Below are 27784 nucleotides of genomic sequence, written 5' to 3'. Positions count from 1 at the left end.
TGGCACTCAAAATGTTTATCATTCTAATCGACAGATTCAATCTCAACAGTGGAATCCTTTTGTGTTCAACTCTAACTGCTAGTAATTGAGCTTGAAATTTATAATTTCAATATAGTCGTGCCTGTTTCTCAAGTACTGAACGTTTGGGTTATTACTTCTAGCCTGTTAAGAGAGAATTGAGGAGGTTTGCAATCTGCGTTTAGATTAGGACTTGAACTCCACAGGATACAATTATTTGTGATTGCTCGTGAGAATTGTATCCGTTATGATGATCTTCTCAGATAGTACGTTCATACTCACACAACGCTGAAGAACTTGCCAAAGATATTATATTTATTTTGTTTGCATGAGAAGAGATTTTGTGGTATTTCATCATAATTGAAAAAGAGAGACATTGATGATGAATGTAGTGGTATTGACAACGTAGTAAAGATTGTTTAAATACTGAGGATGGATTGTCAATATCATTAGAGTTAACATCTCAGTATCATTAAATAGATTTTGAGCAACATTATTCCATGAATTTCAGCAATCTTGAGTCACCAAATCATGAGTTAGGCTAGCTTCACACGCTTTCGGTTTCATTCGGTTCGGTTCGTTTTCGGTTCGGTTCGTTACCGAAAACGAATGAGGCTTTCATACATGACAGGTTTTAATTCGTACGGTTCCAATTAGGTATTTTCTTCTCAAACACAGCTGTGTCTAGATTTTTCACAGTTCATGCTTGTATATTTAAATATAACAGCTTGTGTTAAATTGTGATATGTTAATTCTTGAACAACAAAATTCTAAAATTAATTAAAAATTGTGAATTATTTTAATAGTTTCTTTTTAATTTTGTTAATTTTTGATGTTCAGAGAGATGATTTTTTTGAATTGAAAATTTGTTCTTGTTTTGACACATTCAAACTTCATCCTTCAACCTTATAAACTTCATCTCTTCTCTCCATTGATGAAATCATGTAATATTCGTGGAAAAATAAAAAAAAATAATAAAAGAATAAAAATTCTCCCTGAGTTTTAATTTATATCTTTCATATTTTTTTAGCAAACTATTCATTGAGAAAGAAATGTTCCTGTGAACTAACAGAAATGAATTGACCATATAATTTTGACTTGGAAAATTTTGAAATAGATAATCACGATATCAGTTTAAAATAAAAACAAAAAAGGCAAGCCTGTGTAAAAGACTTTGTTTTTTTCCCGTTTCCCTAGCAACGAATTCGAATATGATGAAACCTATTCGTGTCGAGGGGGCGTTCGGTGCTATGCGGTTGCTATTCGGTACCGAATTCAAACCGAATTACCGTTTCACACTTATCGGAATTTGCCGAAAACGAATCGAAAAAGAAACGAACCGAATGAATGTGAAACTAGCCTTATAATGATATAATATAATATTGAAGAAAAAATCAAACACTAATTCTTTGCAATAGGCTGACTTCTACACTCTAACCTTTACAGACAAGTCTTACAAAAGACTGTAAATTGTCTAATTGAAGACAATCTAATTGTAACTGTAGACTGTCAAATTGTGATTAATTTCCAAGAGACTCAATCAGAGAAGGTATTTCTGGAGATTTAGATTTTCTGGTTCTCTTGGCTTTCAATCGGGATTGGAAGTTAACAGACGTTTGTGCAACCGGATGTAATTGAATGGAGTATAAACTATCAAAAATATTGAACTTCGTAATGGAAAAAATATATTCAAACTACATAATTGGACTGGAGGAATAATTGGAATTCTTAGTTCAACTTGACAATCACAGACTATCAGTGTGCATTTTGATACACGATCAATTCCAAAATCAGACATTATTTTCTTGGGAGAAAAAGTGAACAAGGTCTTTATTTTCCATCACTGTCCCGGAAAATAACAGGCACAGAGTTTAAATGACTTCAAAAACTCCTTCAAGTTGGGATGAGAGATCACAAATTGTGTGGGATTGTCATTCATCCTCTCTTCATTATCACCTGAGGTTAAAATACTCGTGAAGAGTTGCCCTTAAAAATAAATAAATAAAATCATTTTTGAAAATGGGAGAGACTGTTATCTCATGAGACATATTCCTAGTATCAATAACAAGATTTTTGTTATTGAAAACTTGATAGCATAGACTAAGTAAACAGTTAGATCATACACTTACTCTAGATTGTAAGGTTAGATCTACGAGAGAACTCATTAGAGTTCCAGTTATAGTTATAAGTAAACTCGCAATTGATTATTTTTCAAGAAACAGTTATTCAATTCACAATAACCAATTCAAGGATACCATAGACACAGTACATCGTAATATACTGCAACCAGAAATATTCTCAATGAAGATTTGTCCTACATTTATTGAGGATCAAGATGAGAAATCAATTATCCCGTGGTAGAGTTCGAAAATTGATCATCGATAAAATAATTCCGTTCAATATTTTTGGGAGCCAAGATTGAAGAGATCATCCATTTTGCGGTAGAACTCTTCAGTATTCGATCCTGAAATTGGCGCAAAATACTCAAGTAATCCCAGGAGGATTGGTTCGAATCCATTATTCGAGGAGTGCTCGAAAACAATAACAAAATAACCGTAAAACGGACGTGTATCGGTGGAATAATAGGAAAAAGAATGGACACCCGATACTTCGATATTAGGAAGCTCATCGTGTGGGCCTGCAATTTTTTCTGAATGGGAACGATGCAATCAGACACCGATCCGACACAGACTTTGCCTGCCGATTACAGGTAACGGTGCAAGTCAAATTCACTTCAAACAGTCAGTAATCACCATAAACGACATGGATGCTTCTCATCCATTCAATGCTGTCGGAGTAAATCTGAGACAATCGCAAATTATACTCGGAATGAAAATAAGCTGACCGCATTCATCATGAAACTGACGTTTTCCATCGTTTTCATAACTATGATTGTCGGATCTCCCAGAATCGTCATTTCAAATGATACGCTCAACAGTTATGGAGAATATCCGTTTACTAGTTACTCAGCGACAACTGTTTCCTGACACTTATGTCCTTTGAATCTCTGAATCTGAAAAATGGTTCAAATTGAGTTCAAATGTTCTTAAGATTAAAATACAAGTATTTAAATTTCATTGAGAATTTTCATTTTTTATTTTCATTTCATTTTATTTCATTGAGGATTAAATGAAAAAGAATAAGAATAGTAAAACTCGTATTGACAACAGGGTGAACAGCTAGATGGAAATTCGTTGAGTGCTACTGTTGAAAAGTGATTGTCAGTTCCCGGGCTAACATATCACTTCTGAATAGTAGTGCTCGTCGAAATACCATCGAGCTGTTTACCCTGTTGTCAATATTTGCAGTAGCAGAAGTCTTCGGGGTGATTTACAGCATTGAATTTGAATTTTTGTTTGATAGTAATTGTTAATCATTTTCACTTTTTGTGTAGTTGAGAAGTTGATATCGTGGTAATTATTCATATTAAATGAAAAACATTTTTCTGTGTATCTATATTTTGTTTATCAAGTACTTGACTATTGATAAAATTCAACATCCATAGATTATTCACCATATATCAACAGAATTATATCATTTGTACTGCTGTTATTAGATTAGAAAATGTATTTCTTATTTTAAGAAGCTCAAGGCTTCTTTTTCCAGTCACGCCAAAAACTATTGTAATTTAATGATTATTTTGTTTGTAAAAATATTTCTTGTATTTGGCAATAAATTCATTATTCTTTATTCTTCTATTCTGATTGACAATTGACAATTTTTCATTTAATACGAATTAGAATTTCAAACCAAATCTTTCTCAGAACGTTTCTAATATCTCAGATGTCTACTATCTCGATAACATCTCATCTGGAATCTACATTCATCGTGTCGTATGACAGCCTTTTCAGACACAATGACCCTTTTTCAGTATTTCTCAGAGACTATTGAAGGAGGGTAAAAACGTTCAAGTTTATCTTGATGTGACAGTGGGATAACAGGTCCATCCTACTTGACAGATTTCAAGAAAAAAGGTTGGAGAAGAAGAATTGAGAAGGGTAGATGGGGTGGAGCCCAATCAGCATCCATCCTTTCCGAGCACAAATTTGAGGTCAGCAGAATCAGGATCCTTCCTCAACACAAATTCAAGAACTTGGGATATAGTAAACTCTAGTATGTAGTGGGAACGTTAGGTTGTAGTAAGCTCCAGGATGTAGTTGGGAACGTTAGGATATAGTAAGCTCAGTCCCCACACGTAGTCGACCACCTCTTTGTTTACCCTGCTTGCACCTCAGGAGCTATTTCTCCTATCCTCCACAAGTGGGAGAAAAATCTGAAGAGTCCTTCCCTCAGCCACTACCTCCCCACACACATTGACTATTGTTTCTTATAGACGAATTCACTCCAAACTTTCAGCATTTTTCAAATGGGAAGAACTGATTTTAATCTTGAATATATCTGACAGTTCCAAGTCAAACTCTTTCTAGGGACACTTTTTGTGTAGTTGAGATTTTGTATTTGAGTTTATAGTTTATCAGAGATTGACAATGGTGTAATAACCGAAACCGGTCTTTCTAATTATCAATAAATCAGTGGTTTTTTGACAATTTCTTAGTCTTTTTCATTCAATCTTACTAGGGAAATTACTTTAGATTGTCAGCATTGGTTAAATTGCAAGTATTTGATTTTATTACCAGTAAATACTGACAGTATAAAGTGAATCGTTTAAAAGGGAGATCATATTAAACTGTCAGCATTGGTTAAATGAGGAGTTATTGATGTAGTTCATAAGGTATGCTGACAGTTCATAGTGATTCGTTTAAAAGGGAGATCATATTCAACTGTCAGCATTGGTTAAATGGGGAGTTATTGATGTTGTTCATGAGGTATGCTGACAGTTCAAAGTGAATCGTTTAAAAGGGAGATCACATTAAACTGTCAGCATTGGTTAAATGGGGAGCTATTGATGTTGTCCATGAGGGATGCTGACAGGTAAAAGTGAATCATTTAAAAGGGAGATCACATTACACTGTCAGCGTTGGTTAAATGAAAAGTATTGATATAATCTTAGAGAATAACTGACAGTATCTAGTGAATTTCTTACAAGGGAAATCACTTTTAATTGTCAGCATTGTTTGAATTGTAAGCAGTGATTGAATTTTCAAGGATTGCTGACAGTAAATTTGACTTGGGGGGGAAAATGCAATCTCATCCCCAGGCTAACAGCCTCAAGAATAGTATATAGAAAATATATAGTATATATATATATATACTATATACTTGTAACAGCCATCTCAGCCAGTTTGCAAACAAACACTTCGTTAGGTATTATTGTATACTATTTTAACAGGCTGAAATCCGGGTCAAGTTGGGATGATTGATTGAGGGTTAGGGAAGGTTTACGTGTCTCTTGGGGATGTTAGATGGATAGAGCTCATTGGGGAATTGCATTTGTGAATGAATTTCACAGAAGTTTCCGGAATTGAATTCCAATTGAGTGGCAGGTTGTTAGAAATATGTTGAGTTTATTCGATGTAGAGTTTAGTCCAGGGCTCTCCAACCTATGGCCCGCGGGCCACATCCGGCCCGCGGATGGATTTTGTCCGGCCCGCCGAGAGTTATTGCAACATTTTTTTCAAAATATATATTTATACACATTTCCGACAACAACTGTGAGTTCAGTGCTCTTCTCTTACTAGTCACTCCATTTCTTAATAAGTGTAAAATTAGCTGTAAACAAGCAGCGATCAACCATTGCGAGATATTAGCATATGGTCTGCACGGACTATACATGTCCCTGTTTCAACGCTACAAAAAAGGTAACCTACTTCCATTTTACTGTTCTCTCCCAGAAAAAGACTTTAAAAACATAAAAAACTATGCTCGAGCTATGTTTTCTCTTTTTGGATCTACCTACAAGTGCGAGCAGACATTTTCAAAAATGAAGTTTGTTAAATCCAAATACTTCCTTGTCAAATGAACATTTGAAATCAATTTTAATGATCGGAGCCACAAAGTTTGATCCTAAATGGGCGGACATTCTAAGTAGAAAACAAAATATGCGATCTTCTCACTGAAAATAAGTATTCTTCTCTTTCAGCGTGGTAACTTTTTGTGAATTCATGTATTGTCAAATTGTCTTATTACTATTAAAAAATTATTATTATTTTGTTTAACTTGCTGAATTCATGCATTTCCAAGTTTCCTTATGACCTTTATATACCATTTATATACTCAATAAATTGGACTTGGTATTAAAATGGAATGCGTTGGTTTGTTTCTTCCTACTTGGAACTCCTCATATTATTTTAATAGAGATATAATAATTTTACACCCAAACAAATCCCCCGTCGTGTGTGTCCCCACAATTCAAATTCCACGTACATCCTTGCTACTGGCCCTCTAAGCCTCCCAAGAATTAACAATGTGGCCCTTGGACAAAAAAGGTTGGAGACCCCTGGTTTAGTCTATGAGGATACCGGATCTAATAGGAGTGTTCTCATCGAGGAGTTGTATTCCCTTAGAAACATAATTTTGCAGAATTTGATGAATAATTTTGGTAGTTTTCATTCAAAATTTAAAATCACAGATTTTGGAAACTGAACCGATGAGACCATAGAAATAGATATTTGTGCAACTAGTGCGCAAAGTGACACTTTGCTGCACCAAAAGAAACGTTTACGCATGAGCCGTAGGCGAGTGCGGAATGGTTTCTTGAGTTCAACAAAGGAACTTTGCACACGTATTTCACATTAAATTTTTCCTACAGTTACTATTAAATATGAAAAGTGAGTAATTATGGGTAGAATGTCCTGAAATCCATCAAATGTTTGTCTGTTTGATGTAATTAATAAAGAATTAACTAATAATTGAATAAATTCAATCGATTTGAAAATTTAATGAATTTTAAATCATTTTCAATTTATAAATAATTCATCAATTGATTGATTGAAAAGATACTATTTTAAAAAAATGAATAATATTTATAATGTATAATTGAATATTTTTATGAATAATATTTTAAATTAAGTATTTATTATTTATCAATAATAATCCAACCAAATAAAATTTTTGAATCTTCACATTTTTGAATTTTCAAATTGAAATATTGAAAATTTTAATTCGTGATTTGATTTTTTTCTCTCTAACCATTTTTCGTTGTCATGCTGCAAATCTGGAGTACGCAAAGTACTTACTTTGCGCACTAGAGCGGAAAAGTGATTATTTGCGAACTATAATCAGTGCAGAAATGGTCACTTTCCAAGGTACCTGTAGGAAAATGAAATTATTTTCATACTGGAATCTTCTTGAATCCTGGAATCATTCTGATATTAATAGATTATTATTATTGTTTATCGGAGAAATAAATCCAAACCCGACGCTCTTCAGCAACTGGACAATATTCATTTTCAGATAGGTTTGGAGTATTTTAGTTGAAATGTAGATCAGGATACATTATAACTCTGTTTGCAGATGAGCTATACTGTATTCATACTGTACTCTATTTAATAACCTATCAGTTATTTATACATTCCCATTAATGAATATAAATCAATAAAAGTAATTGAAAATAAAATGTGATAATAATAGTATTTTTTTCGGAATGAAATACATTTTACTTCAATCAAAAACAAAAAATTACTTCTTTGAATTATTTGAAAATTAATTGGAAGTACTATATATAATAATCCAGGACTTATTTCATCATCTTCAAGTGCAGACTCAAAATAGATGAAGCTAGCAGGTTTCTTAGCCCATTAGCAAGAAATGATAGAGAGAGAAAGGTTGTTAAATAATAAAGAAAGGTTGTTGATAATTAATTAAAATGGCCAATAGCCCTCATAGCCTACATCAATATTTCTGTAAGTCATTGTTTCTGGATAAACTGTATTTCTTACTGTCATCGATTCGTGAAGACTGTCCTTCAGACGATAAGATGCAATCTTATGAAGGTTCTAGAGATATTCTTCTTCTGGTAACTGTTATACCGTTCCATGACACTTCACAAACCGTTCAAAAACTAATACGGTATCCTCCAGTGACTGAATATCCATTCAGGGGCGTTGAATATGCAGTTACAGTGAAACCTTTTTCCACTTGTTGCCTTCAGCTATGTTGATTCCCATTAGTATGGATTCTGTTTTATCAAAAAAGGACGATAACAATCACAGTTTTCGAATGCAGAGGTTGGTAATACGAGCCTATCAACGGTTTCCTCAATTTTCATCGGAAATGTGAACCTTTCTACGATTCTATCAGGTCTTACGTAGGCTGATGTCGGTTAATTATGTCGAGCCAGCTTGAAGATAACACTAATCTCCAATAAATTAGATTGTGTTGGGAGTTGGTTCTAGATTTACTCCGACTGAGGATAAGGTATCGGAGGGACGAGTCGAAAAATAAACATCGTGAGAGTTGGTTCTAGATTTCTAGAGGACGAGCAGATTTCAAGTTGAAAAATCAACAAATTCGCGTTAGGAGGTAGATGGAATCGTAATATATCAGGCGTTTTTATTTGTCAGGATCTATTTAAACTTCCACCTGTACATCTCCTGTAATAAGTAAGCGGATATCTGTTCGATCGGCACTGTGACGATTGAAAGAGAAGAGCCAAGAAGTGTTTAGCTCAGGCTAAGAGGCTTCGATAGGCCAGAATCCATTTCAAGTTCTAATCTAATCAGACATCGTAACCAGAAACCGGTAGCTTCACGGAATTTCCTTGGCAATCCTTCCCTGGAAACGATGTGTTTCTTCCCTTTCATTCTTGTACATCCTTCTATGTCATCATACCCCTCTCCCTCTTTATTTCAGCATCTACCTCTCAATACATCATCTCTCTCTCCCTCTACTCTTTTCCACTTTTCATCATACCTTCTTTCAATTTATTCATTTCAATTTTCACAATATTACATTTCACCAAGTACATAAATATAATAACCTCTCTAGCTATTTAGCTATTTGAGAGATATACAGTTAGAAAATTTACAGACAATAATTATTTTAAAACAATTTGACATTTCCAATGAACACAAAGTCAACAAAAGAAGTTCGAAAACAGTTCAGTACAGATTGTCGGTACACTTTTTCAGCATCCCACTTTGTCACAGTATTCTGATCACAGATATCCATACAGAAGGCATTTGCTGCCAACTTGATTTTCATCGTCTCAGCCACAAATACACACAGGTACAAACCAAGATTTATCTAGTTACTCTTGCTAAAACTCATTTTGATTTTGACTTTTTCATAATAGTAATTATTATAACCTTACTTTCATCAGAGTATAAACATTACAAGAAATAAACTCAACAAAAAACATTTTTTTCCACTATTTTCAATTTTTGAACCCTTAATTGCTCAAATTATACATCGTATTTTTATGTGTTTCCATTTAATCTTGTTGAATATGACTTTTATTATCTAACAAACAAATCTACTTATACCAGGCTCAATTCAGTGTTTATAAATAATATGGAAGTTATTTATGTAATTGGTAGCATGAAAATGATTTATAATAATCTGGAAGTAAACTTCTAGCTTCAAATGCGTTTTGAACCATAGCCAACTTATTATAACATTGAATCAAGTATTCTAACCTCATTAAAATTTACAACGGGTAAGTCATTTAATAATTTCAATCAGAATAATCTAAAGTTATGCTAGCTATTTTTCCTATTCTTTATTAATTCTCATAAAATATGCCTTTAATTTCCTTTTAGCTTCACCTTTCCTTTCCAAATTTCTTAATTCTATGGGGAGAGAGTTCAATGAATCGGGTATTCTATTATTAGGTAAGTTTTTCCCATAAACATTATTATATCTCTGCGTTCTGTAATTTCTTTGTCGCAGCCCATAAACAATTTCATTTAATACTCTTTATTCCTTTTTAAAATAGTTCCTTGAGAAGTCATGGTACTTGGCTGATAAATCAAATGATAAAATTCCCAGCAGATTTCTTTCAATTCCATTAAACAACGTTCGAACAATTCTTCTCATAGTCCTCTCCAATGGCAATTTTACGTATTGAGGGGCTAGGAGTACACTGTTATTCCATAATTAATAATACTCTGTATCATTGAGAAGTATATAATTCTTCTCTTCCTCTTGATTTCACCATCTACCTCTTAATACATCAGATCCTCTCCCTCTTCTTCCTTTCACTTTTCATCATGCCTTCTCCCTCTTCATTTCACCATCTACCTCTCAATCCGGGAATCTGCAACTTGCGCCCAGCGGCCAGAATGTGTTTGGCCACTCACAGATTGAACGTAACAAAGTGAACGTCCGTGACGTCATCACGAGTGATGTCATTTCGCTCCCACTAGCAGCAGACATTAGTCTACGTTCCCCGACTGAAGGAGCGAAATTCAAACTCACTCAGCATCCAACGGATGCTTCAAGCAAAACACTACGATACGTTGTATTGTGACAACGTATTAGCCTACTTAATGAGATACAGATTTCTAACCTGTAATTCCATTCGAATTGATAATAAAAGATTGGGCTAGAACCATGATTGTAGGCTACGATTAATCATTCATTAAGAATCATCTTCAATGAATGATCACTGTCAAATTGGTTGAAGCAACATATTGTCTCAATCATTATTCATTCTAATGCTTCGATTTTTCATTTCATTGGAGTGATCCGTGGTCTAGTGGAAAGAGTGCCTGCGTAGCAGCATAGAGATCTCGGGTTCAAACCCTCTCAATACCAAAAGTTTTTTAACCATATCACTCCCGTGTTATCGGATGGGCACGTTGAATTGTCGGTCCCGGCTGAAGTATGACAGTCGTAAGGCCCATTGACGGCTTAAATTATATATATTCAGGCGGTGGGACCTTCCCGCAAGGGACTCCCCACCAACAAAAGCCATACGAGTTTACTTTTTACTTTTCATTTCATTTGTCTTTATGACAGAGACAATGTGAAATAGTTATTTGTATATCTAGAGTGAAAAGTACGACTTTTTCTCCCCGTGGGAAAAGTTTGAAGCCCGAGGCGAAGCCGAGGGCAACAATTTTCCTGAGGGAGAAAAAGAAATTTTCGCTCGTGATGTACACATTACACAACATTTTTCCTCCAACTACATGTTTTTATGGAAACTGCAAATAAAATCATTTTAATAACTTACGTATTGGTGACAATGTTTCCTAACAACATAACCTAAAATCTAAAACCTAAAAACCGGTCGGCTGATGGGCACTGCTGATTGCGCTATCTATCGGCAAAAGTTGTAACAATTATATCAGCTGGGTGTCTACCAAAAATGGCTGACTCCAGATCACGCGGTTCAGATTTGAATTGCAGATCAAAAATATTTGTTGTCTGGTATTTTGAATGGGATAAAATATTTTTTAAATTGTATAAATATTTTTATCGTCTACTAATATTAAGAATATAATATCATACAATCATATATTTCATGAGTTGATCAAATTTCTTGTTGTGATATTGAATTCAGTTGACTCAATGACAGACACCTCTATTACGCTTTCTCATCTGAGCTTAGACCCTCTAACCTATTACAATGTAAGTTTTTGAAATAGAGATGCTTCCCATGTTATTTAAATGGAATCACTTTTCCTCCCTAGGGAGTTTTTCTGTTTTTTACTACCGAGAGCGAAAAAGTGACACTTTAGTATTATGTTTAAGGGAGTAAAGTAAGTACTTTGGACAGTAGGTGGAGGAAAAAAATTATTAATTTGAACCATTATACAGATTGAGCTCGTTGTTCAAAAAATTGTCTCAATACTTCATCTTTTTTTAGAAAATTACAGAAAGAACTAGACGCCATTACAAAAATTATCATGATATCTTAATCATGATGTTTTATCACTCCATTTTTTATTTACTTAAAAAAAAGGAATTATACAACCGAATGCTGCACAATTCAAATCAACCGCCGATTCAATCAAGCCTCAAAGTATCTAATACTCTCTGCACACGGGCAAATCATCCAGGCAGGGAGAATTTATTCATGTAATTTATAACATTTTTATATTTTGTGAATATGTAATATTTTATGAATAAACCTATTTGAATGAAAAATGCTGGCCTTATATCTCGATAATTTAGCAGGAGGTCTAGGTTGAACGGATAAGGCGAATAGGGAAAAATGGTTGTTATACAGCAGGATGGTTATTGAAAAGCATTATATTATACCGTTATCTCTTCGACAGTGAGAGAGTGAGAGCGGGACAAATAATAGGACTGGCAGTGATGACGTCACTACGTGAACAGTGTACTTGTGTAAGGGAGCCATGTACCACTCCCATTTGACCGCTTGGCGCTACTTGTGTATGTCCCTCAATCCATGACATTCTCTCCCTCTCCAACCAGTCTACCATCTCTCTCAATACATCACATCCTCTCCCTCTTCAAATTGGTTGACGCATTGTACAAAGCTCCGCCAATATTTATGTAGATGCATAACAATATAATTATTATCTATAGTTATTATATTACAAATCGCTTTTTCATATCATATACAGTTCAATAATTATTTTCTTAGTCTATATTATGTAAATTCATTTATAATTTTGCTGTTTTGTAAGCTATTGTATATAAGTGTATAAGCCAGTATATATTGTAATCTACATAAATAAAGTACTCAATCAATCAATCTTCAACCATTCTTAATTCTACCATCTACCTCTCAACAGCATCTACTCTGTATCTTCCCCTTGAAGAAATCTCCACAAAACTCACCCATACAACTACAAATATATATTTACATAATGATGTTGACTCTCTGAAATTTATCTACCATCCACCACTATTCTATCCTAATTTTTTCTAGTCTCTTATCTCTCCTACTCGTTTTCTTCCACCCTCCCTTCCTCTCTCGCCAGCTAATCCAGAATCGAATCCACCGGAAATCCAACGCCACTGACACTAATTGCAGTTAATTGGAATTATTTATTCGCTCCGTCGATTCTCGGTGTCAGTTGCCCTGTTAGTAATTTGCCCCCGGGCCTTGCACTCTTACAGCTTCCATTCGAGTCGCACTGAGATAACAGCATCCAAAGTTCAATGGTGGGCGAGATGTTTTTTGGAATGCTATCTCGAGAAATAGAGCCTCTACACTGGATGCACAGAAAAAACTGAGAGAGTTGATCAAAAACTTCAGCTGATTTATCTCAAGAATTGGAATATCTACACTGAATGTTTGAAGAAACTGAAGAGAACTGATCCCAAAATTCTAGCTGATTTATCTCAAGGAATGAATCCTTGACACTTGATGCATAAAAAATTGAGAGAACCGATCCAGAACGCTAGCTGATCTATGTCAAGAGATGAAACCTTGACACTTGATGCATAAAAAATTGAGAGAACCGATCCAGAACGCTAGCTGATCTATGTCAAGAAATGAATCCTTTACACTTCATGCATAAAAAATTGAGAGAACCGATCCAAAACGCTTGCTGATCTATGTCAAGAAATGAATCCTCCAAACTCTAAACTGAATGTCCAAAAAATGAAGAGAGCCGATTCAAATATCAGCTGATTTATCTCAAGAAATGAATCTTTTACACTGGATGCAGAAAAAGACTGAAGAGGATACTGATCCAAAACTTCAGCATAGATGATCTGGTGCAGGATGAAATAATGTTCTAGAAGAAATGGAAGATAGATGATCTGGTGCAGGATGAAATAATGTTCTAGAAGAAATGGAAGATAGATGATCTGGTGCAGGATGAAATAATGTTCTAGAAGAAATGGAAGATAGATGATCTGGTGCAGGATGAAATAATGTTCTAGAAGAAATGGAAGATAGATGATCTGGTGCAGGATGAAATAATGTTCTAGAAGAAATGGAAGATAGATGATCTGGTGCAGGATGAAATAATGTTCTAGAAGAAATGGAAGATCGATTCTCCACAAGGCTCATTAAAAATGTCTGGGTAATGATTGATATTACTGCAATCTCATTGGTCTACCATTGCTCTATCATCGATCTAGCAACTTTTAATAAATGATTCTAGTGTTGTTGGAAAACTTTGAGATAGATTATTCATTGATAAAGTTCTTGCGAAACTGTTGAAACAGTTTTAGATTCTCGAGAATAACTGTTTAGTGTGTTGATATGATCATGATAGCATGGAGACATATAGCTCTAGTTCTGTAGCTTCATAATACTTATAATTACTTCTCTACTCTAATTAATACTTCTCTACCACAATAGATGTCAAGCTAGGAAAAAAAAATCTGGTGTGATACACTCACACAACTTTCCTCGCTCATATTTGAAACTACGATCAGACTTTTGTATATGTGTATATATAATTGTTTTCAGAGTACTTTTTCCTTTGTGTAAATTGTGAAATTCGATGATTTTTTTAGTCGTCATTTTTTTAAAGTCGTCAAAACAGCTGTTCTACAGATGAAATATCTCGACTATGTGTTCTTTTTATGAACTGCTCTACCTACCTACCTACCTACCTCATGCACGAGAAGGAGGTTACAGAGTCCATTTCTCAAGGATGGGGTGGACCCCCCATTAGTTTCCCAGAAAGGAGACTCATGCCAGTCAATAGAGCTGATAAATAACTATACAGAGTATGAATTTGAAAGAAATCGGTCAAGTTATTTTGAGAAAATCGTGAAAAACATGGTTTTTTTAGTAATTATCCGCCATTTTTCTCAAGTATATTACGGAGCTCCTGCAATTTTCTCAGAAATGAGACTCATGTCAGTTGATAGGGCTTATAAATAGCTATCCATGGTATGAATTTGAAGAAAATCGTTAGAGCCGTTTTCGAGAAAACCGTGAATAACATGGTTTTTTAGTGATTATCCGCCATTTTTCACAATAATATTACGGAGCTCCTGCAATTTTCCCAGAATTGAGACTCATGTCAGTTGATAGGGCTTATGAATAGCTATCCATGGTATAAATTTGAAGAGAATCGTTAGAGCCGTTTTCGAGAAAACATGGTTTTTTAGTAATTATCCGCCATTTTTTCCGCCATTTTGAATTCAATTTTATTGAATTTCTTATTGTCAGATCCTCATGGTATAAGGACCTTGAGTTCAGAATTTCAAGTCAATCGGTTGATTAGGAATGGAGTTATCGTGTTCACAGACATACACACATACACACACACACACACACACACACACACACACACACACACACACACACACACACACACACACACAAAAATCATGTTTTTGGACTCAGGGGACCTTGAAACGTATAGAAATTTAGAAATTACGGTACCTTAATTTTTTTGGAAAGCAATAATTTCCTTACCTATGGTAGTAGGGCAAGGAAAGTAGAAGGGAAAATTTCAATAACCTTTGTAGATATCAAGAGTATTATATATTTATAACACTGGTGGTGTGGACTTGAACATAGTGGACTTTCATACACTGGTCATCAACGTGAACGTGGACTTTCACACTCTTTAATCATTTAAATATTATTCTGTTGTTTGATTGGTCTGTTCTATAGTGCTCTGTTCATTATCCTGTATCCGTTTCTATTATGCACAATGCTGAGCGTATTCTTACTCCTTTCAACACTATTATAATATTATTATATCGAGTGGAATATACTTGCCTTTACTTGAATATACTGATACTTGTCTTTACCTACAATATATTCACCTAGAACTAATGAACTATTTCTTGAATTAGGAATTATGGAAGCTGGTATGTAAATAATTCCAATTATGGAAAGTATAATATCGTTAAATTTCCACATGGAATACATCATTTATACAAAATGAGATATTGTAAAATAAAGAAATAAATCAATACTGTAATTCAAAATCAAACCTCCCACATAAATAAATTTACCTTCCGGAAAGTATTTTCCACCTCAATTCAAGTAAAGTCTGTTACTCTATTACTAGAATATATGGCAGAAATCCTCAGCTAGTTTTTGCTCGGGCATAATTGGATAACATATTGATGCTAGAGTGAGTTGATAGTAGAGGCACTCATTGAAGGCAGTTGTATCTCCGGGATGGTGATAGTGCCCTTAAGCCTCACAATAGCGGCCTGAAGCAGCCAGAAGCAAGGAGCTGCAAACCCTGACAAATGCTCTCTGGCTGGCAAACCAATAATCCCTGTTTGGCAAACTCCCAAAATCCAACTCGCTGATATTACTTTTCCTGTCTCTACGTTTGCTCCCGGTCGTTCGTCTCCTCCTCATCCTCCACCTTTCCCCCTCATGCCAACTCCTCCTCCTCCTCCTATTCATCCACCTCTTATCCCTTCACCCTCATCATTCTCTATACCTTCTCATCCTCCTTTTTCTCATCCACCTTCTACTTCTCCCCCTCCCTCATCACCTCCTTCTTTTCATCCAAATACTACTCCTCCTCCTCTTCTCATCCTCCTCTCTTCCTCCTCTCTTCCTCCTCTCCTCCACCTTATAATTATTTATTTTTTTACTTTTCATTTAAATATAGTTTTGTTTTATTTTCTTTTCCGATTGTTGTATTGTTTGTGCTAACCTAATAAATAAATAAATAAATCATCCTCATCCTCTCTTCCTCATCTTTTCCTCCTCTCCTCGTCATTGACTCCTCTTAGTCCCCTACTTATCCTCATGCTCTTTCTCACCTCATCCTATACCTCCACCCGTTTCATTGCTACTCCTCATCCCCCTCCACCACTTCCTTCCATCGTTTTCCTTTCCTTTTTGCAGGTACGACAATAATTCTTTTATCCGCCTGGCTCGGTTGTCTCATCCGTTTCCACATCGAAATTCAAATCATCCGCTCACAAGGTGAGAATTTCGGAACAATGGCGCGTGTTGTCGATCAGTTTACGCTACATTCGACTGTTTTTCGGAACAATTACTGTGGAAACAATGGCAGGGTTGAAAAGGATTACCGCTTCTTTTGTGGAAGATATTATCCAATTGCCTGGATTTGTGTTGGCGAAGTGATTCACATTTCTAAAGGAATCTGATTGGAGAAAACAAGCTGAAACAATTCGAAATCAGTATTTAGATTCAGAATCAAAATATGCATTTTCTCAAGGTGTGTACAGATATACGCGCCGCGAACATGAGCAATTCACTTTTAATCAGCTGACTATATCTGTATTTTTACAGAAACGGTAAGATATTGATTGATTGATTGATTGATTGATTGAGTACTTTATTTATGTAGATTACAATATATACTGGCTTATACACTTATATACAATAGCTTACAATACAGCAAAATTATAGATGAATTTACATAATATAGACTAAGAAAATAATTATTGAACTGTATATGATATGAAAAAGCAATTTGTAATATAATAAATATAGATAATAATCATATTGTTATGCATCTACATAAATTGGCGGAGATTTGGACATATCAATGTCCATTCTTCGGAAAGAATATAAAAAATATCCTCCCCACGAACTCTCTACCAAAAGATACAGATATAGAAAGCTTGGCATCAGCTGATTAAAAGTGAATTGCTCATGTTCGCGGCGCGTAAATCTATGTACGCACCTTTATACGTCTCCTATAATAAAGAGTATCGCCAATCTTCAAAGAGACGAATCTCTAGAATCGTTCAAAATCAGAATTTGATTCACAATCAAAATATTCATTATCTCATACGTCTCCTGCCATAAAGATTATCACCAATCTTCAAATAGACGAATCTCTAAAAACGTTGTAAGCAATTCAACTGAATCTCACCTACTTGAACCTATTTGAACCATCTAAGTTGAAACGGAGATAGATCAGCTAATGGTTCAAACCAGAAATGAAACGCGTTGTATCAAATGCGACCATTCATCGTTGATAAGTGTTCAATGAGATAATTGAGGGCCTCAGAATAACAACTTCTATAAAATCGTGTATCATATAACTTCATATAAAATCATCTTTGATGATGATTCTATAGTGAGGTCCACGTTATAATGGCAGTGTTTGATTCAACAAAGCGGATAGCGCTATCTCTTTCTCGATTTTCTCTGTTGCCAGATCGTCTTTTAACAATTTAGAATTTATTGGTGATTAACAAAATATTCCATCTCAATGATTATGAAATTATCGAAAAGTATAACTTCTTGCATAATGAAATATAATTGATTATTTTAAACGAGAATGGACAGTTGATTATTACATCAGTAAACCTATTTACAGAAACAAAATAAAATCTTTTAGTATTATCATAGAGAAACAATAGCATACGTAGATATCCCATGGTATAGGGCGTTTATGTCGCAACTTTTACTGTTATCCCAAACCGATAGTTCACGTAGTTCTTTCCCATGCAGCTGTGTGATGCTGGTAGTCTCTCAAATTGTGCTGTTCATACACTCTCACCCCAACAAAACAGTAAAAATTGACAATAATCGACAGTAATCGGCTTGTGATAACAGTAAAAGTTGCGACATAAATTCCCTATACCATGGGATATCTACTTACACTATTGTTTCTCTATGGTATTATCAAAATAATATCTTTTTTTCAAAAGGTATTTCAGAATCTTGAAATTTATTATCAAAAACTTGAAATATTTTAAAATTTTTTAAATATTTCAAAGACAAGTTTCGACCATAACTTTGTGTCATTTTCAAGTTGAAATGATTTCATTAATCTGTACAAAAGTAGTACATATAAGTGAAGTGTTTTTATCGATAAACCTGTATCATCTACCGTCTATAAAAGGCATTGACAAGATAGAGGTTCGGCAATGTTGTTCTCCTATCTTTCTCCACTGCCATTATAGCGTGGACCTCACTATAGAGGAATCCATCATCCACGTTGAACGCCAAATCACTTTTAATACGAAACAATGATCGCATTCATCATACTGTGTTTAATTCCGGGCTCAAACGATCAGCTTATTTTTCTCCTGAGTTTAAATTAAGATGGTGCATATGGGCCAAAAACTTAGACAAGGCGCACACCAGTTAGTCAAGACAAGACAAGACATGATCAGACACGTTCAGTCACAATACTTCACATAGTTGCTTATGAAGACATGTCCAATTGCAATGACTAATCAGTGTGAGTTGCGTCATAAGCAACAATGCGAAGTATTGTGGCTAAACGTGTCTGATCATGTCTTGTCTTGTCTTGACTAACTACTGTGCGCCTTGCCTAAGTTTTTGGCCCATATGCACCATCTCAATTTAAACTCAGGAGAAAAATCAGCTAATTGTTTAAAACCTGAATTAAACACAGTATGATGACTGCGATCATTGTTTCGTATTAAAAGTGGTTTGGCGTTTAACATAGATGATGCATCCCTCTATAGTGAGGTCCACGTTATAATGGCAGTGGAGAAAGATAGGAGAACAACATTGCCGAAACTCTGTCTTGACGATGCCTTCTATAGACGGTAGATGATACAGGTTTATCGATACCTTATAGATAACTCTATACCTTCCTCCTGTCAATGGAAAGTGATACACCTCTTTCCCTCTATACTGAATCGGAGATTAAACTACATTATCGACATGTTTTTCATTTCAGTAAGATGTTGTAGAAGATGTTGCTAATGTTTTAACCGTGCCTTACATGGCCGGCCAATTGAAAAAGAGTGCCGGAGAGACCCCTTGCGGTTTTTTATTAATGTCACACCATTACAGTACCCTCTTCTATGAAAGTTTCAGTCAGACTCTCATGCAGAAAGACCTCCGTCCATTTCCCTAGCGGGACGTGTGTTCGTTTTCCGCTCCCCACAACATTTACTGGGAAAGCGTTTTTCCCTTTTCTCTCCCGGACCACTTTTTATTTATCATAGCGAATAAAGTGAGCCATATTTCAAAATGAGACCTGGTGCCTTGTGTCGTGGTGTCCACCTAACAATTTTGTCACCGGGAATCTGGGAATGGTTGTTTATCGAGCTCGTAACAAAAATGAGGGAAGTGCGATGGACTCTAGCATATACTCTAAGCTGAAGATTCAGAAGGGAAGTGGGAATGTTATTTGTTATGATCAAGAGGATAGAAACAGAAGGGGAGAATGATACAAGGGGAATTTTCCATTTAAAAAATATGATTAGAATCATATTTGAAGCTTATCTGACTAACTTGTCGGATTCTGTTGAGAAAATATGGTTAAAAATAGGTTTAATAGGTATAAAAATAGAAAATAGGTTTAAAATCTTGAGTTTTCTGTAGCGACTTCGGGAAGTTTCTACCAATATGTAAAGTTGCTAATGAAAATACAAAACCAAAACCAATTCATGTTAATTTTTTAAACCTGAATCAGATTCTTACCCCAAAATTTAATTAAACAAGTCTATTATGCCTATATTCATTCACTTCTGCAGTATGGAATAATTGCTTGGGGGGGGTGCATTCAAGACAAATCTTGCTCCCGTACTTATTGTACAGAAACTTATCATTAAAATAGCATTGAATAAGCCTAGAGGGTACCCCACCGAAACCCTGTTTAATGAATTCAAAGTTAACAATATCAGCCAAATTTATATTAAAGCCTTGATCATGTACATTTTTAAACACAAATCAACTCTGTTTACGGGTATCCCTCACACGTATCAGACCCGTTCTGCTTTAAATACTGGTACCGTTGTTCCTCGCTTACTAAAAACAATCACCCCCACATCATTCCATTATAAAATCGATATACTTTTTTCCAAATTACCTGAAAATATAATAAACCCAGTAAATAAAAGAATTGGTCATTAAAAAAAAAATGTTGATGAGTGGATCTCTAGTATCAGTTGTAATGAACTAGAAGATTATGTTATTTCTACGTATGTCAATAGATTTTGAGTATGTGTGTGTGTGTGTGTGTGTGTGTGTGTGTGTGTGTTTCGGAGTGCATGTTGGCATCCATCTACGTCGAAGCCTGAAAAGTATAAGTTACCTACTTGAAGAGATACTGTATTATACTACTCATAGGAATTTTAGATTTTATTATAGGTATTTTGTCGCAAGTTATTTATCATTAATTCTAAAATTCAAATTCAAAATGTGGAAGCGGGAGAGAATCTTCACAGTTAATCTGAAAAGTCTACTGTATTCTCATTTCTCCAAAACAAAGATAAGTGAAGCCTACAAATCTTCGCTAGTATTTAATCTTATCTAGTGCATCCATTCATGTTTCCAGGACTCTACACCTCTTCTCAGAAGCGATGAACCATCCCAATTTAATTACCGCTTTCCTTGAAGGCTACGGTTTAGCCTACTTCGAAAACAATCCTTTTCACAATGGCTCAACCCTTTCCCAATTCTAATCCATCATTTTTCTTTCCCAAACCGCAAAATTTCGCAGTAAGCCTGACAAGAATTCTTTGTTGTTTCTTGTCAGACTGGGTCCTTTCTACCACGGTCCATTTTGCACTGTAATTGCTGGGGAGAATAGTATTTCAGATTCCGGGAAAGATGGAGAGTTTTGTTAGCACAAAAGATGTGCCAACGCCATGACAGGTCTCTGACAGTCAACGTGTGAATTAACTAGTTAACTAGTTGAGTGCAGCCATGACAGGTCACTGACAGTCAACGTGTGAGTTAACTAGTTAACTAGTTGAGTGCAGCCATGACAGGTCACTGACAGTCAACGTGTGAATTAACTAGTTAACTAGTTGAGTGCAGCCATGACAGGTCACTGACAGTCAACGTGTAAGTTAACTAGTTAACTAGTTGAGAGTGCATTCTCTCATTCTGTTATTATGATAACTAGTTTCGGTTTGGCAGAACTGGACAAAATGTGACAGACAATGGATCTGAACAGTAGTGGTATATAGAACTATGGTTCTTTCAATGGATGTGGATGGAACAGGTTGAACATTTTACATTTCAATGGTCTTAACGGAACTGGCCTGAAAGACACCCACATCGAATATTCAATTCATAACATTTGTTGGAAAAGGGATTTCAATACCACAGATACAAATGGGAACCACCCAAAAATAGTTGGCATTGTTATTGATGAGGAATGAGCTCTAGCTCCCATTCTATCATAACAGAATCGGGTCATTCCTTCACGAAAAATGATGAAATTACTGTACAGTGTAATTAATAATTTCCAAATTTTCTACTGAACTGAATTTTGAATTTTCTATTGTTTAATGACTCAACGGTCAACCTTTTGTTGGAAATTCAAATGTAGTTAAAAAATTAAATAAAAACACACATATGTCGTCAAATTCTACACAGTTTTACTCTGTACACGCCATGGTTTCATGACCACACAGGTCACATTCTCAAGTTGGAAATATATTTTTGTAGTTGAAAACTTGAAAATGTGAACAATAAATTAATATTGTTCATTGATGAACCTCATGAGAACCTATGGCAAGTTCATTGTAGTTTGAGTAGATTTTAAAGCTACAGTATATATAAAATAGTTTCCCACAACCAGAATAATTCTATGTGTTCCTTATATTATTAATTTAGGATATGTGTTTTCAATACAAATCAAAGAGTTTTACTTTTTAATTCAATCGTCAATAGATTAGTAAGGAAAGACAGAATATGCCGTTGATATTCTCTTTGGTAGTATTCCTCAATGTTTCATAACTACTTACAGTTCTATTTGGTATTTCTTGTCCTCAGAACTTCACTTCAACTACTTTAATTGTCAATTAAATTTCTAGTGTTCAATATTTTCATGAATGAATCGACTACCTTGACAATTTAATATTTTTCTTAATAAATCAATATTTTCAAGTTCTGGGAATTTATTGGATGTAATCATACTATTATAAGTTATTAATCGAATCAAATTCAAAATTTCTAGTTTATTTATTTCTGGACATAAAATTGGACTCAAATCAATTCAAGTGGGTAGCATTACCTATAATTTTTTTTCATTCATAACTCTACCTTCATTGTATTATCATTCATCCCATCATCATCATCTAGGCTTAAAATACTTCTAGAAAGTCGCCTTTGTAAAATAATAAATAAAATAAAATAAAAAATATATTATTAACGAGAATCAAAACATGTCGCGTCTATTGAATATTCAGACTACTATAGTGATGTCCACGTTATAATGGCAGTGGATAAAGATAGAAGAATAACGATGCCGATTCTCTGCATTAATTAATTATATCTCTACACTGTGAAAAACATAATTGGCATCGTTGTGGACCTAGAAAAGGATAGTACCACCGGCTTTGTCAAATGATAGACAATGATAGAAAAACCAAAGTAGATCAAATACTGTCATTATAACGTGGACCTCACTATAGTTTAATTGATTAGAAGATATTCTGAATTCAGATGGAAATTAATTGGAAATTGCATTTGTACAGATGCTAATTAATGAATAATTATTATTTGGATAGCACAAGGTTACCTTATTTTCCCTCTCCCTATAATTTTGATAATGTACTTTTGTATAAATGGATAAAGATGAATTAAACGAAAATCCCAATTAAATGCTGTAAATATTTGAAGTAACAGAAGTCTTCAGGGTTGTTTACAGCATTAATTGGGATTTTCGTTTAATAATAATTATAAATATTCTGAATTGTAGTAATATTCAATCCTTGACTGAATTCTAGAACCTCAATCTCCACTCTTGTAAAGCTTTTTAATCCTTTAACAAAGCGAACAAACGATCCCACTATCTAGTTCTCATTGTGCGCAAGACTCGGCTCTTAGAGAAAGCATTCTTCATTCTTTCAAATTTCATAGTAATTAATTTGCAACACGCAAAGCGAGCCGCACAACAATAATCTGGTTGAGAATAACGTGGAAATTACTACAATGCAAAGCCATTTATCATTTTAAAAAGCCGCATTGTTTTGCAGGAACGAGATTGATCCTGTGAACAGCATGCGATTTAGAAAATAATGCCACAGAAGGAAACGTGATTAGAAATTGCAGCGGTAAAGTAGGTGTATAGTTCTCTTCTTAAGTTAAATTATTTTTCAGAAGAATGTCGGAGTCATTTCATTGAAATATTGTTGAATGAAACCTACAACATTAAACTAGGATTTAAAATAATTTTATCAACAATGAAACAATGAACATAATCTTATTTCGGACTATTTATAATTATTGTTATATCATCTGAATTGAGGAGAGAAATAACTCAAGGTAAACTTATTTTTTCTCTCTTGATTAATTTATAATCCATTTTTCGTGGAAATTGAGATTGAACAATATAATAAAATCAACATGTCAGTGTCATTTAATTTAAAAATACTGTTGAATGCAACCTATAGTGAGGTCCACGTTATAATGACAGTATTATTTGATCAACTTTGGTTTTGCTATCCTTATCTATCATTCGACAAAGCCGGTGGTACTATCCTTTTCTAGGTCCACAACGGTGTCAATTATGTTTTTGACAGTGTATAAATATGATTAATTGATGCAGAGAATCGGCATCGCTATTCTTCTATCTTCATCCACTGTCATTATAACGTGAACCTCACTATACAACATTAAACTAGGATTTGAAATAATTTTATCAACAATGAAACAATGAACATAATCCTATTTCGGACTACTTATAATTGTAATACAGTATTATCTAAATTTGGGAGAGAAATAGCTCGAGGTACACTTATTTTTTCTCTCTCGATTGATTTATAATCCAGTTTCTGTAAAAATTGAGAGTGAACAATATAATAAAATCAACAATGAAACAATGAACATAATCTTATTTCGGACTTTTTATAATCGTAATATTATTTAAATTGGGGAAAGAAATAGCTCGAGGTAAACTTATTTTTTCTCTCTCGATTGATTTATAATCCATTTTTTGTAAAAATTGAGAGTGAACAATATCATATAATCAAGAAAACAGCAGGGTAGTCAACTCTTATATTATTGCATATTATCCTACTGCATGAATACGAACAGAACCAATAATATGAAAATGAACTGAGAGTATAGTATATTCTATAGTATAGAGTAAACATTTAGATAGTACATTCTAAACTCTCTGTAAAAAAATTGAGAAAAAAATCGTCAAATCATTATATTTCGATTGGTCTTCCACTTTATAAATAGACCATTGGCGTTTAATTACCATAAATTTATTGCCAGCATCAATTATGCAAATAAATCTCATACAGAGAAATAATAATGATGTGGGAAATCTGAAAAATATTCATAGAAAAAAGCAGGATTATTTGAAATTGACTTACAGTATATTATACCATAGAGAAACAATAGCATAAGTAGATATCCCATGGTATAGGGAAATTATGTCGCAACTTTTACCGTTATCCCAAGCCGATAGTTCACGTTGTTCTTTCCTATGAAACTGTGTGACGCTGGTAGTCTCTCAAATTGTGCCGTTCATACACTCTCACCCCAACAAAACAGTAAAAATTGACAATAATCGACAGAAATCGGCTTGAGATAACAGTAAAAGTTGCGACATAAATTCCCTATACCATGGGATATCTACTTACGCTATTGTTTCTCTATGGTATAAGCCAGTATATATTGTAATCCACATAAATGAAGTATTTCTCTTATTTCTCTGAAGTGTTTCTCTATGATTATACTGTATCAGGTGTGTGAGACATAAGTGTTGAGTTTGAGTGTTTGTTTGAGCGTCTTCAATATCAACAATTTTTTCAATTAAATTGGAATACCAAATTCAGGTCTTCAGATTTCGAAGATTTATTTCTTATTTACACTTTTCTTGTTGAAATGTACAGTTTTATAATGGAATACTTCCAATATTTCGACTTCAAATAGAAAAAAACTGAGTCTCTTCATTCAATCTCCCCAATCATAATTTATATAGTATAAGAAAACTCATATAATCCTAATCGGATTCCTATTCGGTTTCTTTCTGTGCTCAGGAAAAGATTGACAAGCCAAATGGTCCCCTCATTTTCTGAGCGAACAGTTGAAGACTTTGCTAAAATCTACCACCCACAAGCAAGTAAAGCCTTTAAAAACAAAAACACACCGTGCAGAATCCAAGATCTTGACTAAAAGCTTAGTGAGGACCGGACGCTGGGAAGAATCCTCTTTTAAACGAGCAGCTCTAGGCCTACTACTTCTCTTCCTAAGGCTTTCTACTCAATACTTCTCTACCTTATGTCTACTGCTCAGTTTCTTTGGCTTGCCCAAAAGGGATTGACAACCCTTCTTCAAACTCTCTCCTCCAGTAACAACTTTTTCAAAAAGCCAATACTTGACTGACAGGGAGGATCCGGATCATTTTCAGTTCCTCTCCTTTATCTGGAAACTGTCAAAGTGGTAACACTTTTTTGAAAGACGTTCGAAATGTTGATGAATCCTATTATTTGAACGTGACAGGTCTTTGTGGAAGATTGATATCTTTGAGGTTATTTTGTGTCTGTTCTTCCCCTCGATTCTAAACTAATAGGACTACACATTTTTTCTAAATTGTAATGCATAAACTGCACGTTTCATGCTCAATATCCGAAGTAATTCAACAAAAAATCTATTCTAATACCACAATTCGTTCCATACTGTTTAGTGAGTATCAACATAGAGAAACAATAGCATAAATAGATATCCCATGGTATAGGGCGTTTATGTCGCAACTTTCACTGTTATCTCAAGCCGATAGTCCATGTGGTTCTTTCCCGTGGAGCTTTATGACGCTGGTAGTCTCTCATATTGTGCCGTTCATACACTCTCACCCGGCCAAAACAGTAAAAATATACAATAATCAACAGTAATCGGCTTGAGAAAACAGTAAAAGTTGCGACATGAATGCTCTATACCATGGGATATCTACTTACGATATTGTTTCTCTATGGTATTAGCTTAGGCTTTCACATACCGATTAGTCAAGCCAAGACTAGTCACGTTTAGTCACAATACTTCACATAGTTGCTTATGATAATGTTATTTTTCAACAGGGACTTGAATTTTTTAAAGCAGTTCATTCATTTTATTGACCAGTTTCAGTATCTTTGACAAAAATAGAGTTTTCTCAATAATTGAAACTGCATCATATTATAATTCTAAAATATAATTCCGATTCGTTGATTTATGGGAAGTTTTTGTTTGACGTTGAACAATACAGGAACATGACTTCTTGTTATTTGTCTCTTCTATAAAATCGTATTAAGTTGCGTACAGACTTATGCGCTACGAACACTTGCATTGCACCCTTCATCAGCTGTTTGAAATGCTATGCTTATTGATACCCGGTGTTGTACAGAAACAGTAAGATGCAGATATATTAAGCATACCGTAGCATCAGCTAATGAAGAGTGAAATGTGTGTGTGTTTATGGAGCATAGGTCTGTACGCACCTTTAAACAGACATAACATTATTTTCACCTATTATCTCACCATATTTCTCCATGTATGCACCAAAGTTCCTAGATTTGTTTCTCGTTGTCCAGATATTGGATACATACAGTTGAACCTCTGTACAACGAAGTCGATTGTCCCGAGAAAAAAAATCGCTGCAGAGAGGTATTCGTTATTAAGAGGTTGCTCTGTCAAGGAAACTGGAAGGATCTTATTGATCCTATAATATATCACGGGCGGTAATTAAATGAATATGATACATAAAACATAGCATCGGGAACGTAGGTAGTGACATTTTGTGGAATGTGAACATTTCACAAAATTGAAGTGTGACAAAAGCAAATGGTGGGAGGATGGGAAAATCCAACATTCCCGTTCCTTCTTTCATTAATGGCGAGTTATATAAATAATTGAAATACAGTATGTGACAAAAGCAAGAATGAGAAAGTCCAGTCGTTCACCTGCCTGGTCTAAGAATGACAAGTTCTTGGAATTCTACATTTCCAGTAATTTGCATTCAATTTCCGAGTGTGTTTCAACCTCTATTGACTGTCTTCCACCATATCTTCTTTCTACCTGAATTTCTATTATTTTTAATCTATAAACTAGTCTATTATTACCTTTCTGCTAAAACTCAACAATTCCTTGAAAATGACTGTCTGCTTC

This window comes from Nilaparvata lugens, chromosome 7 (genome assembly GCF_014356525.2).
Source record: "Nilaparvata lugens isolate BPH chromosome 7, ASM1435652v1, whole genome shotgun sequence".
NCBI lineage: Eukaryota > Metazoa > Arthropoda > Insecta > Hemiptera > Delphacidae > Nilaparvata > Nilaparvata lugens.
The sequence above is the reverse complement of the archived record's forward strand: the minus strand, read 5'-3'. Positions refer to the sequence as shown.